At 42.7% G+C, this 12228-nt stretch overlaps 1 long non-coding RNA gene across 5 annotated transcripts in view; it reads right to left on the bottom strand.

Annotated features, from left to right (window-relative positions):
* Nucleotides 1-7592: 7592 nt before the first annotated feature.
* LOC131907239 (uncharacterized) overlaps nucleotides 7593-12228 on the bottom strand; it is a 135729-nt gene continuing 131093 nt past the window's right edge. For all 5 annotated transcript variants that reach the window (XR_009378335.1, XR_009378339.1, XR_009378336.1 and 2 more), the window contains 2 exons: nucleotides 10151-10480; nucleotides 7593-7875 (listed from right to left, as the gene is read on the bottom strand). This is a non-coding gene — a long non-coding RNA (uncharacterized LOC131907239). The remainder of the gene's footprint in view (nucleotides 7876-10150; nucleotides 10481-12228) is intronic.

The following is a 12228-nucleotide window of genomic DNA, read 5'->3' as shown; positions in this document are numbered from 1 at the left end:
CAGGGTGGATCTGGAAGTGAGAACCTCTTTCCTTCCTCTTTCCTTATCCTTTCCTTCTCCCCTTCCTCTTCTACCTACCTTCCTCTTTCTCTCTTCCTCCCTCCCTCACTTCCATCCTCATTTCTCCTCCTTCCCCTCCCACTCTCCGTTCCTTTTGTCTATTCTTCCTTTGTTTATTTCTCCCCCCCCCCTTTCTTATTATGAAGTAAGTAGAAGTTTGGACCTGACTCAGTCATGGTGTCTGGTTTGATTTAGGTGTCATTACGTCCTGGACTGCTCCATAATAAACTCCCACTCTCGCACACGGACTGTCACCTCAAGAAGAAACTCCCAGTCTGGGCAAACATGTCTATAGACAGTGAGGCGAGGACTTTCCAGGTCAACAGCTTCCTATGTTTCAAATAAACCAAGTGCGACAAGAAGGATGTACAGAGAAGCATGAGTGCTCTCCAAGAACCTGGGCTCTTCTACCTAAGTCACATGTCTGTAGGTGACCCACGGAACATGGGAGCCCATCTATCTAATACTCCAAAGGGGTCTAAGACTCTCCAATGGAGTTAGAACTGATGCCCGAACGGGGTGGTAAGCAGGATTACGTTAAAGTGTAAGATGGACCATAGTAAACTTAGGGTTCTCTTTTTACCCAAGGAGTACATCTTTGGGCCATGTCTGAGAGTCAGCAGTGAATGGAACAGTAAAAAAGAATTCCACAAAATTGCAATTAATTCATAAACATGTATTTAGAAAGCTGAGACTTCCTCTGAACCAAGAACACTTTGGGGCAAATTCAAAAAAATGCTGTCCTCAAATCCCTCCAGTTCATTTTTCCTCAGTCTATGTTTCTTCTCGTATGCATCCAAGCCAGGACGAGTTATCCCAAGACAGTAACCAGAAACTGTCAGAGACGCGTTGACTGTCTTTCCCCACATGCTTCCTTCACGTAGGCCTCTGATATCTGGAGTTCTAGTGTGTCGTCATTGCTTCGCTGGAATATTTGTGTGATTAGAACCACATTAGGCAGTAAGCAAAAACACGTGCCCAGCAGCCTTCTTAGGAGATTTGTGCGTGTTTTCCTGTAGTGGAAACAAAAGAATAATGGCCAGCAGCATCCAGCAACTTAGCCTCATCTCTATCCTATTAGGATCGCATTCTCAAGAGAGCACTCTGGATTCAAAAGCTATTTGCAAACTGCTTTTTTGCTTTTTTTTTTTCTTCATGTAATTTCTCACAAAGCAGTTGCAGCATCCAGGAGGTGGGGGGAATACAGAAAGTCACAACTTGAACGGGTCCTTTATTTTCTCCCTCCAAAATGACTGGTGAGTGACAAGAATACTAAGGGACGTTGTGATTTGTGCTTTTCATTTGGTAATGGAGGGGATTTTTCCATTTGGAGCTTTTAGCTTGTGGGGAAGACTTGGAAATTGATGATGTACTGTGATTAGTTGGGATTATCGTAATGTGCTGAAACAAAGTCTTGTCACAGTGTGTTTGCACTCCTAATACAGTAAACTGCACATCCTCCTGACTGAAGTACATAAATTCAGTCCGCTGAAATGTAGCTTCATTATACGCCTCAGCTCAATGGTGTTTGAACGTCTCTCCTAGAGAGACTTCTTAAGTTTGTGACACTTAGGTTGGGATAGCCATTCATTCATTCATTTATTGACCATGTCTCAAGTACCATGCTACCACTCTAATTGTACCATGTTAGGGGACAGGGCATGATTCATGAATTCCAAATTTGATGAACATTTAAAAAAATGAGGCACATAATCGGCAAAGAGTTTATGAGAACGTAAAAAAAATGGCTTGAAGCTCGTGTGTGGTCATACAAGTTGTTCGTAGGTAAGAGGTCTCAGTTAGTATGTAGATGAATAACGGTCGCCGGAGTCAAGTAGGATAAAAGGAAAACTCAGGAAAGCCCCGAGTGCTCAGAGCAGGACTCACAGATTGATATTTAGAACAATTGTCATATGTAAAAGTCTCCATGTCCAGAGTGGCCATGACTCCTCAGTTTCCTAAGAGAGCTCTTAGTGACCCTTGAAACTAAGGCCAAGTATTAGCACTTGACCTTTGATCTTATAGGCAAAATGAGCCCTTGCCTAGTTTTAAGTAGGCAGGTAGATATTGAATTTTGTGTTGACTTGAGATGTCCTGGTGTACTCAGGTTGAAGACTGTTTCTAGGGGTGTTTGAGAGTATATTTCTAGATGACGTTGGCCTATGAACAGATGAACTCTGAAAAGTGCATGGCCTTCCCATGTGGTGGGCATCATCTGATCAGATGAAGAAAGCAAAGCAGCCAGTCAGGGATACGGGGATGGTTGGGTTGCTGAAGTGGTTGCTCTGTGACCTGAGTTCAACCCCCTAGAATACACTAAAAAGTAACAAACAAACAACCCAAGCCTGGCCTGCTGGCCTTCTAATTAATGCAGGGAGGTGGAGACAGGGGGACACCTCGCGTTTGCTGACCAGCCAGCTACCGGAATGGGTGGGTTCCAGGCCAGCGAGAGAAACAAGGTCAATGATGTTCCTGAGGACTTAGTAACATTAGGGACTGAATTCTGGTCTCCATATACACATGCACACACATGCATACAGTCTCAAACACACAAAGGAAGTTTCTTCCTGCCTTACCGCTTGAGCTGGACCACCTCACCTCATCTTACCTTCAGAGTTGGGGTTGACATTGTCAGCTCCCTCAGTTCTAGAATACTGCAGCTTACACCGAGTTACAGGTCCTGGTTGCTTGCGTCTCTAGCTCTAGAAAAGGGAGCATGGGTTTTCTCAGCCTCCCTCACCTTGTGACTGAAATTATCACAGCAAATCTCTGTGAGTTTAAACACGCACTCCCAGGCTCTGATGGCTTCTGTTTTTGTGGCGAACTCTGAGTAATACAGACAATGACTCAGACAGAGCTGATTTATCAATTTTATATGGCCACCTCCTCTTTTGAACAAAGAGTGGACTTCAGCGTGTGAACAATTTATAGATAAGGCATCGTCACTCAAATAAGCACTGTTTCCTTCTCATTTGTCCTGAGACGGGAACAAAGGCTTCAGAAATAAAGTCCTTCAGTTATCAGATCAGCAAATATGTTTATTTGACAATTGTTCTCATGTTAAAAAAATGTTTATGGGAATGGGTACTTAGGGGACATTTTTTTACCTCCCCTTAGAGGTTACCCAAGTGGTCTCATTCTTTCCTGATTTAAGAACACGTTTAAGATTAGGCTGTGTGAGTTATTTTGCAAACAGCCTGAACTAACGCCTACAGGTCACCAAACCCATTTCCAGACCTAAAAATTAGTTCCACTAAATTGTCTTCTTTTAATTATGTCCCTCCATCCTCTCATCGTCTCCCATAGGACTCTGGTCACATGACATGTGAAATTCCTGAGTGACTGACTTTCTGCTTTTGCCTTCTCAGGAGCTGGTGTCATGCAGCACATGTAATTATGAGAGAGCGTGTATGCCCCCAGCACGTTTTTGTCCAGAAGCATAGAAATATTACTCTTAATCCAACAACTCTACTCTTCCTTAGGAGAAAGGCAAACGAGCTGGGCTTGGTGGGGAAGGCAGTTAGAAGTTGCCAGTTTGCAGGTAAGTGGGCGTTCAGGGTGCATTACCCTCTCGGCCTTGGCTGTTAGGCCGTGCAAGGTCAGTTTAGGTCCGCCTCTGCCATCACGATTGGGCATCTGAGACCCTCCCGCACTGAATGAAATCACACCAACCTTTTCACTTGCCCCTTTACACACATTTCTTTTGTACTTCTAACAAGCATATGATCATGCCACTCCAAATATTTTGGAACATGGTGGAGACAGAAATTCATTCTCCTAAAAATCTCCTTCTTTGAGGGGGGGTTAAGTCTACGAAAATATGTGTTAAATAATATTTCAAAGTCCCATTTCCTACTGTAAAACAGCTGAAAGAATTATAATGCTCCAGAACTCCAAAGGTATGGTTGGCTATAACTGTCTTCTCTAAACAACTATACTTCATGTGAATGAGATAGGGACTGCTAAAGAGTCCTACATTTCTCCAGAATTGATCTAAATACGGTGTGTGCCTAGTTGGATTTTGCCACCATTCTGGAGAAACGTGTCTCTGCTTAGTTATCCATTGCTCTAGAGTAAACACAACTTGTAAGGCAGAAGCAGGATCAACAGATACTGCTCTACCTCCTATTTTCATTGTCTCCCTTCCTTACAGAGCATTCACTCAGGAGTCCACCAGTGTTTTTTAACTACAGAGGGAATATTAATCTCATGGTCATCACATCTATGAGGATGAGGGAGAGAGAGATCATCCATTTTTTTTTTTTTTTAAAAATCTGTTCTGTGATCAACAGGTCTTTAAAGGAGGTAATATTCAATTAATTTGCTTTTTTTCTTTCTTTCCTCCCTCCCTCTCTCCTTCTCTCCCTTCCTCCTTCTTCCCTCCCTCCCTCCCTCCCTCCCTCCCTTCCTCCCTCCCTTCCTTCCTTCCTTCACATTAAACATTTGGGTGGCTTAAAAGGGTTTAGCCAGCTCCAGGACATGGATAGTGAGGTGTCAGCAACGCCTTTAACCTAATGTCATTAAGTGTGAAACAATGACGCTAAAATAAGTAGCTTTTGGGAAGTTATGTCTTTGAAGTTTCATTAATTAGTCATATCATTGGGAATGTATGGCTAAAGTAAATTACAGTGTTTAAAATATCCACTCTTTCAATGTGAAAAATGAAAGGATCCTGCTACCTTGTCTTTATACTAATGAAGATATTATTAATTGGTTTAGCAAAAACATAGATCTAACCATAATGTGCAACAGTTATTAAAGATAATTAACTACAGATCATTGGTTTGAAACATCTAGTCCAAAATGATTTCTGAAGGGCACATTATTCTATGAGATAAAATAATTAAATTTCTAACTGCGGCATGAGACAACTGTGGCATATCCAGCGTTTTAATTTCTTTGTTCTATTCTCAGGGTACCCTGACTGGTTTAGGTTGTGAAAAGCTCCTGTATTTCACAGGGAGCCTGTTCAGCATGTTTCACGTAGATCTTTCATGTCTATGGGAAAAAAAAAAAAAAGATGATTGAAAGAAAAGGGCTCCTGATGACATTAGACCTAATAAAAAGCCCACATACCTTCAGCTGCTTTTTAGTAGAGAGAGTGGGGTGTGGGAAATCAAACAAACAGAAAACCAAACAAGCAACTTTAATGAAATACCTTTCAGACACATCCCTCATGGAGCTGATTGTAGAAAGCAGAGAGTCTCCCATTTGCAAAATAAATAAGGGAAAATACAAGTGCGGACAATTGCCAAGCACTCCTGGATTAATGCATAATGTAATTATGTGCATATGCATAAAATTAAACACGGCTGTAAAAGGCATGGAGGCAGCTGAACAGGAGGTGTTCCTTAAAAGCTATGGGACTGGAGGTAAAACACTCCTGCTAAGTTGCTAGACAGCCTTGTTTGTGTTTACAACCTGCATTCAGTTCAATTAAAAGGAAGACATTAGGACTCAGATGCTTGTGATAGCTTTAGGAATGCTAAAACAAACTGTCACAATAATTTTTAATATTGACTACTGAATGAAGAGGTTCACTGGTTATGAAGCTAGAGGTCTGTCGATATCAGTGTCAGGTGTCCAGATTTAAAAACCCTCATTATAAAACATCCAGGAATTGGCTTTGTATAAAGCCCAGAGGGAGACACAATACTGATGACTTTAAGAAGCAATTCAGTCTTATATTAAGTTTAAATTTGTGGGAAGCCTGGAAAAGGCCATATGTTTGGAATCCCAGCACAGGAGTAGGACATAAAAAGGTTATTTTTAGAACTATTATTAATATTTTGTTTTAAACCAGCAAGTGTGCACTTGCTAAAATAGGACTTTAAAAGATTCCATAAAAAACAATGGCTTTTCTTTCTAGAAACGGAGTTGGGAAGCACAACTAAATGAGGAATTTCTGAACTTGATGAGAAAGAACAAGCCAAGATGTTTAATACATGCCTTGTTTTTCTTTCCTTCTTTCTTTCTTTTTGTTTTTGTTTTGGGACATATAATAAATGTAGAAATCCTTGAAAAATTTCAGCACACGGGGAGAATCTGTTGAGTGACTGAAAGCAAGGGAAGTCATTCAAACCTCCTTAGCACAGACCAAACGTTTGAAGACGTGCACTAAGACCGTTCAAAAAAAAAAAAAAAAAAAAAAACCAAAACGAAACCAGGGGAGCCAGGCGGCATGGTGCACAGCCTGCATCCTTCCTGCGCTTGTCTGAGGTTTGAAGCGCTGAAGGTTCGAAACCAGCCTGGATTACACAGTAAGAATCTGCATATCCCCTCACTCCTACACACACACACACACACACACACACACACACACACACACACACACACACACCAGCCCAAATTGGGATAGCACTGCGAGATCCAGCTTCTGTAGCCTTACACAGATTTGTGGCATTCATCGGTACAACGAAGGCTCTGCACTGTGCCCAGTCACAATGTGCACTTAACTCTTAAATGCTCATCTTCCTGGAACACTGACTCACAGGGACTTCCCATTTCTTACACTTAGGGAATGGAAACTTGGTTCAGTTTCAGCACCTTACAAGTCCCTTTGAGCACTCCATGGAGGATGTCACACTCTCTCCACGTACATCTTTCTCTTCACTGAAATTCCTCCTAAGGCTTTTGTTAGATGGTTACAATGTAGTGTCTAGGTTGCCTTACTGTCTTTCTTAGGGACACTATTTTTAAGTGTGTAGAATAAAAGGAAAAAAAAAATGTTTTCCTAGAAACCTAGGGCTGAGGACACCCGAGGAGCTTGCGGTCCGACTAACAGTGTGACTGAGACAATAAGTTTCTGTCCTAGAGGAGGAAACCAGCCCAGTGAATTGTTGGCTTTCCTAAGGTCAGACAGGCACTGACAGCAAAGCTGAAGCGTTTTTTAAATTTTCTGTCCAAATCAAGAGTTTTCCCGTTATCTGTGCGCTGTTACACATTTGTACGTGTTTGGGTTCAGGTGTGCACATGAGTGCATGTGTGGTCTATGTGCCTGTATCATGTGTGGGCATATTTGTACATGTTCGTGTGTGTGCATGCATGTGTGCACTGGTGTCTGCATGTCCATGTGCCTGCGTGTGTGTGTGTGCCTGTGAGTGTGTTGTGCATGTGTGTGTGTGGGGTGGGGGTGGGTGGAAGTCCACCTTGGATGTCTTCTTAAGCATCTTCTTAAGTTGCTTTCCACCTTGTTTTTTGAGGGAGGGACTCTCACACTTTTTCCAGAAACTGATTCTATTACTCTGGCTGGCCATCAAGCCCCACAGCCCGTCCACTCCCCAAGCCCTGAAATTACAAGCATACACTACCACACTTGGCTTTTTTACATGGCTTTTGGGGATGGAACTAAGTCTTCACTACAGACGAGCTCTCCCCACCGCCATTCTCTTATTTTTGCACATTGTCTAGCTGAAATTACCAAATGCAACTCTAAGTTCCCAGTTTGCAGCCAGCAAGCTGCCTTTAGCATACAAATGTATTTGTTTGTCTGCCCAGAGTTTAATTTAAAAAAATGTAAACAGTTGCCAACATTTCAAATTTAGAAGATTCTGTATAATAATTTAAATTCTGTCTCCTGAGGAAACAAAGACTCTCACAGCACTGGCCTGCAGACTGTCCCGCGGCTGTCTGAGGAGCCGGTTGATTCTGCCACTCTTATTGTCCCCTTGACAGGAAGCAACAGTCACCTTTAAGTTACTGCCTTATTCACGGTGTTGGTTGATTTGGAGGGTAGGATCGCTGGCATCTTAGATTTTCACTTTCTGGTCTTGAGGGTCTTATACTTGGCTCTTTTCCAGCTGAAAAACTTCATCTCTGTGATCAAGGAAGTACTTCAGGTTAATGCTCAGAACACCGTCTTTTCTAGCCCTCTGGGGGACCTCACTGTACACATATATTCCCAGAGACATCCAGGGCTCACTACAGTGCAAGTTTAGCTATCCCGCATTCAGTCTGAGTAGCTGGCTGTGTCCCTACCCCCCGTGTGGCGGCAGATCTGTGCCTCCTCGATTGCATGAGACCCAGAAGGCAACTTGGACCTGGTGCCCCACATAATGATGTGGTCAGAGGACTGGCTTTCCTCTTTATCTTTTCATAGGAAAGACACCCCAAGTGATTGGAAATGTGGCTCAATGGTTCATGTCATTCACCAAATGTAACTCCTTTCCCCTCCACTAGATTTTAATCTCTGCAGCCTCAGGACTGTGTAACGGATGCCTACATCCCAGACCCAACTTCCTCATGAGTCACACCATCAGCCAGCAAGGGATGGGTTTTCATGAGGAGGGCAGCTTTGCTTCTAGCACATTCCTGCAAATCTGAAAGCAGAGATGTCCACCTCGGCATTATTAACAGGGCTCTGTAGGCTGCCTGAGCACTGGCTTCTCTGGCCTCCTCTTGGCCTGTCAACTGTTCCCGGAGCCCTGCCTTCCTCTGTGGCCCTGCAAGTGAGTGGAGGGGAGGTGATGGATGTGCTGGGATCAGATGGGGAGGTGGAGCCATCTGCTCAAACTCCCAAGTTATTTTTGGCTCAGTAGCTGCAGCTTTGGTTTGGGCCTTTTAACAGTTCATTTAACTGAGGAGGAAGGAGTGGATTCTGAGGGAGAGAACCAACCATTCTGCTCCTGGGGAAGGTTTTCCCCCTCTTCCCTAACTGCCTTCTTCACACACCCTTTCTCAAAGCCACCTTATTTATTTATTTACTTTTCCAAATCTCAGATTCCATTTTGCTATTTTTTTTTTTTTTTCTGACAAGGATTTTCTCTCTCGGATGACTGAGGAGTCAAGGTCTTGGCAGCATTAAGTCCAGGATATTTACCACCCACAATTGCTTACTCATGCTATTTCAAATGATCAAGACACAGTGTCTTCTGGGTTATTTGAACAGGTCCAAAAATACTGCTTTTTCTTCCCAAATCTCCACAAGTAGGCCTTGAATATAGCTTCGCTATAGTATTTTTTTAAAAAGACTTTAAACATTGTTTGACAATTCTCTTTCATTCGTTATATTGTGGGAGGAGTAGGTGGGTGGAGCCTTGCATTCTCCAGTTATTGTTGCCTTTCCTTTAAAATCTATACTTACTCAACTTTGTCTTTTCATCCTTCCCTCCTCCTCCACCTCTGTCCTCTGGACTCTGTCTCTTTAAAAGCATGATTCTGGAGTGAGTATGTGCAAGAGCCCACAAGGGAGGCCAAAAGAAGCTTTAGGGAAGTGGTGTGAGGAAGAGAAGACAGCATCAGTGGTACAGAAGTGGAAGGGGACCCTGGGAGTGGAAGAGTATTAAGTGGAGGTGGTCATGGAGAAGGTGAGGAGCCATGAGACTCGGGGCAGGTGTCAATCACAATGAAGTATATATTATGATACCACAATGGAACTTGCAACTCTGCAAGCTAACTAAAAAAGAGTTTCTTTTCACCTCAGAGAATGAAAACAGAAGTCTCCTTTGCCCCACGTGACTCAGCTTCTCTTCCTGGATGGGATCACGTGACTTCAGCCCACACTGGATAGTGCCTTCCTTTTCAAAGGTTGCCATTGGATCGCTACAGAGTGACTTGCTTCATGGTTTCCTGGGCTAATGCCACAAGGGTATGTTAATCTCTCTCCCTGCTACCTTTCCTTGACATTGTTTTCATGACAGTTTCCCCTTAAAACTGGAATAGCAAGGACAGTAAAGAAAAAGGCTTTCAACTTGGAAAAAAACCCGCATATTTAGGTAGAAAATAAAACTTGCCTAGCAGCTATTTGTTATTGTGATACTCATGTGCTATGGAAAATATACTTTAGAAAAGTTAGTGCTGGAAAAAGAAAAGAAATTGTGCTTTAATCAATTCACACGCACACATACACACACACACACACACGCACACACACACACACACACGCACACACACACACACACACACACACACAGTGCCCCCATGATCCAGGTGATTGTCTTCTCCTTTCTCAGCTGTATCATCTCATCCCATTCAGCTCAAATGCAGCCTAGGGGTTCTGCTCAGCCCTATGACCCTGCTAGGGAAAGATGTCACGGTTTTCGGACTTGGACTAGGAAGGGTAAATGAAATCTCTATGGCTACAAGTACTTACATCAGGTCCGTGGGTGGTGGGTCGCTTTTTGTGAAGGCTCAAAGGTACTTCTAATGTACGTGTACCTTCCATAGGACTAGCTCTGCCTGCTGCTATGTGATTGACAAGCGAGAGGCCCGCGGCTTTGTTCTCAAGTCAAGGTGCTTTATGAGGAAGAGTGGCGCCACAAGACTCCAATGTAACTATCAGTGCTGGTTGTTAGCAGGATGACTCAAGGGAGACACACGGACTCCTCTGTGTTCACTTTCCAATAAAATATCACTAGCAAACTGTACTCTCCGTCCTGAGGGTGACTGAGTACCAAGGAGTTGACGGCTCCTAGACTCGAAGCTGCAAAGACATCCAGAACTGGATGGGTACCACAGATGGGGACAGTGGGCTGGGGACAAGACGCCGACACATTGTGAATTTGCTCATGACAAAGGGGAGAATTTGTGCTCTTCTCCAAAGGCAGCTGTTTCAGCTCCAGCCAGGATATTTTCCCCCCAATGGAAAAAAAACAACCCTCAGACCTGGGATTGCCAGATTTTCCGGGAAGCTGGAAATCCGGGCTTTTATGTGAAACCTCCCAATTTTTACTTTTTGGCAATTAATTCAAACTTAAAGCATAGTAAAAGCCAAAGAAAACACATCTGCAGCCACACCGGCCCCGGGAGCCTCCCGCAGTGACCTCTGATGGATGCAGACATGTTTGTAACAGAGCCTGCCTCATTATAGCTATTCCACAAATATTTGTCTCATCTTTTCCTTGTCATACCCAACATGAGAAAAGAAAAATAAGCAATTTGAGTGTTTCAGAGAGTCACCCGATTCCTCGGGTTTAAGGAACTGATTTATGACTTAGGCAGTAGGTTAACATGTTTAGTCTTATTCACTGTTATGCTAAAATTCTTAACTTGCATATAGGTTGTGCTTTGGAACATTTCATTGGTTCCTCTGACTTTGTAACGTAAGTTTACATTTTTGTTAGAGGACAAACACACACGAACACACACACACACACACACACACACACAAGCAGCCGAGAAACCTGTGAAGCTTGTGAATTATATTAAGAAAACATCTATTTCTTTACCCCTTTTCATTAAAAAATTAATAATTATACATATTCCTGTATTACAGTATGTTTTGGCACATGTACACATTGTTAAATGGCTAAAGTTATTTCGTATAGCATTACCGCGTGTGCATGTGTGTGTGTCTGTGTGTGTGTGTGTGTGTGTGTGTGTGTGTGTGTGTGTGTCTGTGTCTGTGTGTGTATGTGTGTGCGTGTGTGTTGAGAATACTTCATATCTACTCTTTATGGTTCAAGTGTAGACACATTTCCTTAATTGTAGTCATTGTGATGTACAGGAGTCCCATACCCTCAAGTATGATGTTTCACGGAAATTTTGTGTCTGGTACCTGAGATTCCTCTAGTTTCTGATTTCAAGCTTGCTTGGAACCACAGGAAAAACTGGTCTTCTTGATCCTAGTGTGAGTGAGTTCTTCTGGATTCCAGGGGTGCTCTAGATATTCCCCCATTATCTTTTGAGGAACAGGACCTGGCTACAGGGCTGTGTCTTCCAGCCACTCCCCCCGAAGCACTTTAACTTACTTTTTTTAACTATTACATGCCAACAAAACAGGTTGCTTAATTGGTTTGACCTTTCACAGTATTTTTTAATTTTTCAATCTTCGTTTCATGGTTCCATCTGGCCCTTTAAAAACGACATCTGGTTAACTGTACTTAACCAGCTGATCACTGTACAGTTATTTTTAAATGTAATGTATGCTTAAACAGATGTTATTTTTATAGATGTGGATCTAAACTGCACTTGTGTACGTGCTATGTCTGCATAAACTCTTTCTGCAATTCAAATGTTGACACCCAAAATTACAAGCCAGAATGCTTCTGAACTCCACCATTATGGTACTGCACTTCTCTGCTGCCTGGTAGGTAAACATCAATTCAATTCTTTTTTCTCTCTTCATTGCACATAAATAAAACATTAGCATTTAGTTTATAAAGTGATGAACATTTTGCTGTGTTGGATTTAGCTTTATAAATACAACTGCTGTCAGCAAGAAAAAAGGAT

The sequence above is a fragment of the Peromyscus eremicus genome, chromosome 3, assembly GCF_949786415.1.
Source record: "Peromyscus eremicus chromosome 3, PerEre_H2_v1, whole genome shotgun sequence".
NCBI classification, from domain to species: domain Eukaryota; kingdom Metazoa; phylum Chordata; class Mammalia; order Rodentia; family Cricetidae; genus Peromyscus; species Peromyscus eremicus.
Note: the sequence above shows the minus strand (reverse complement) of the source record. Positions and strands in the feature narration are given on the sequence as shown.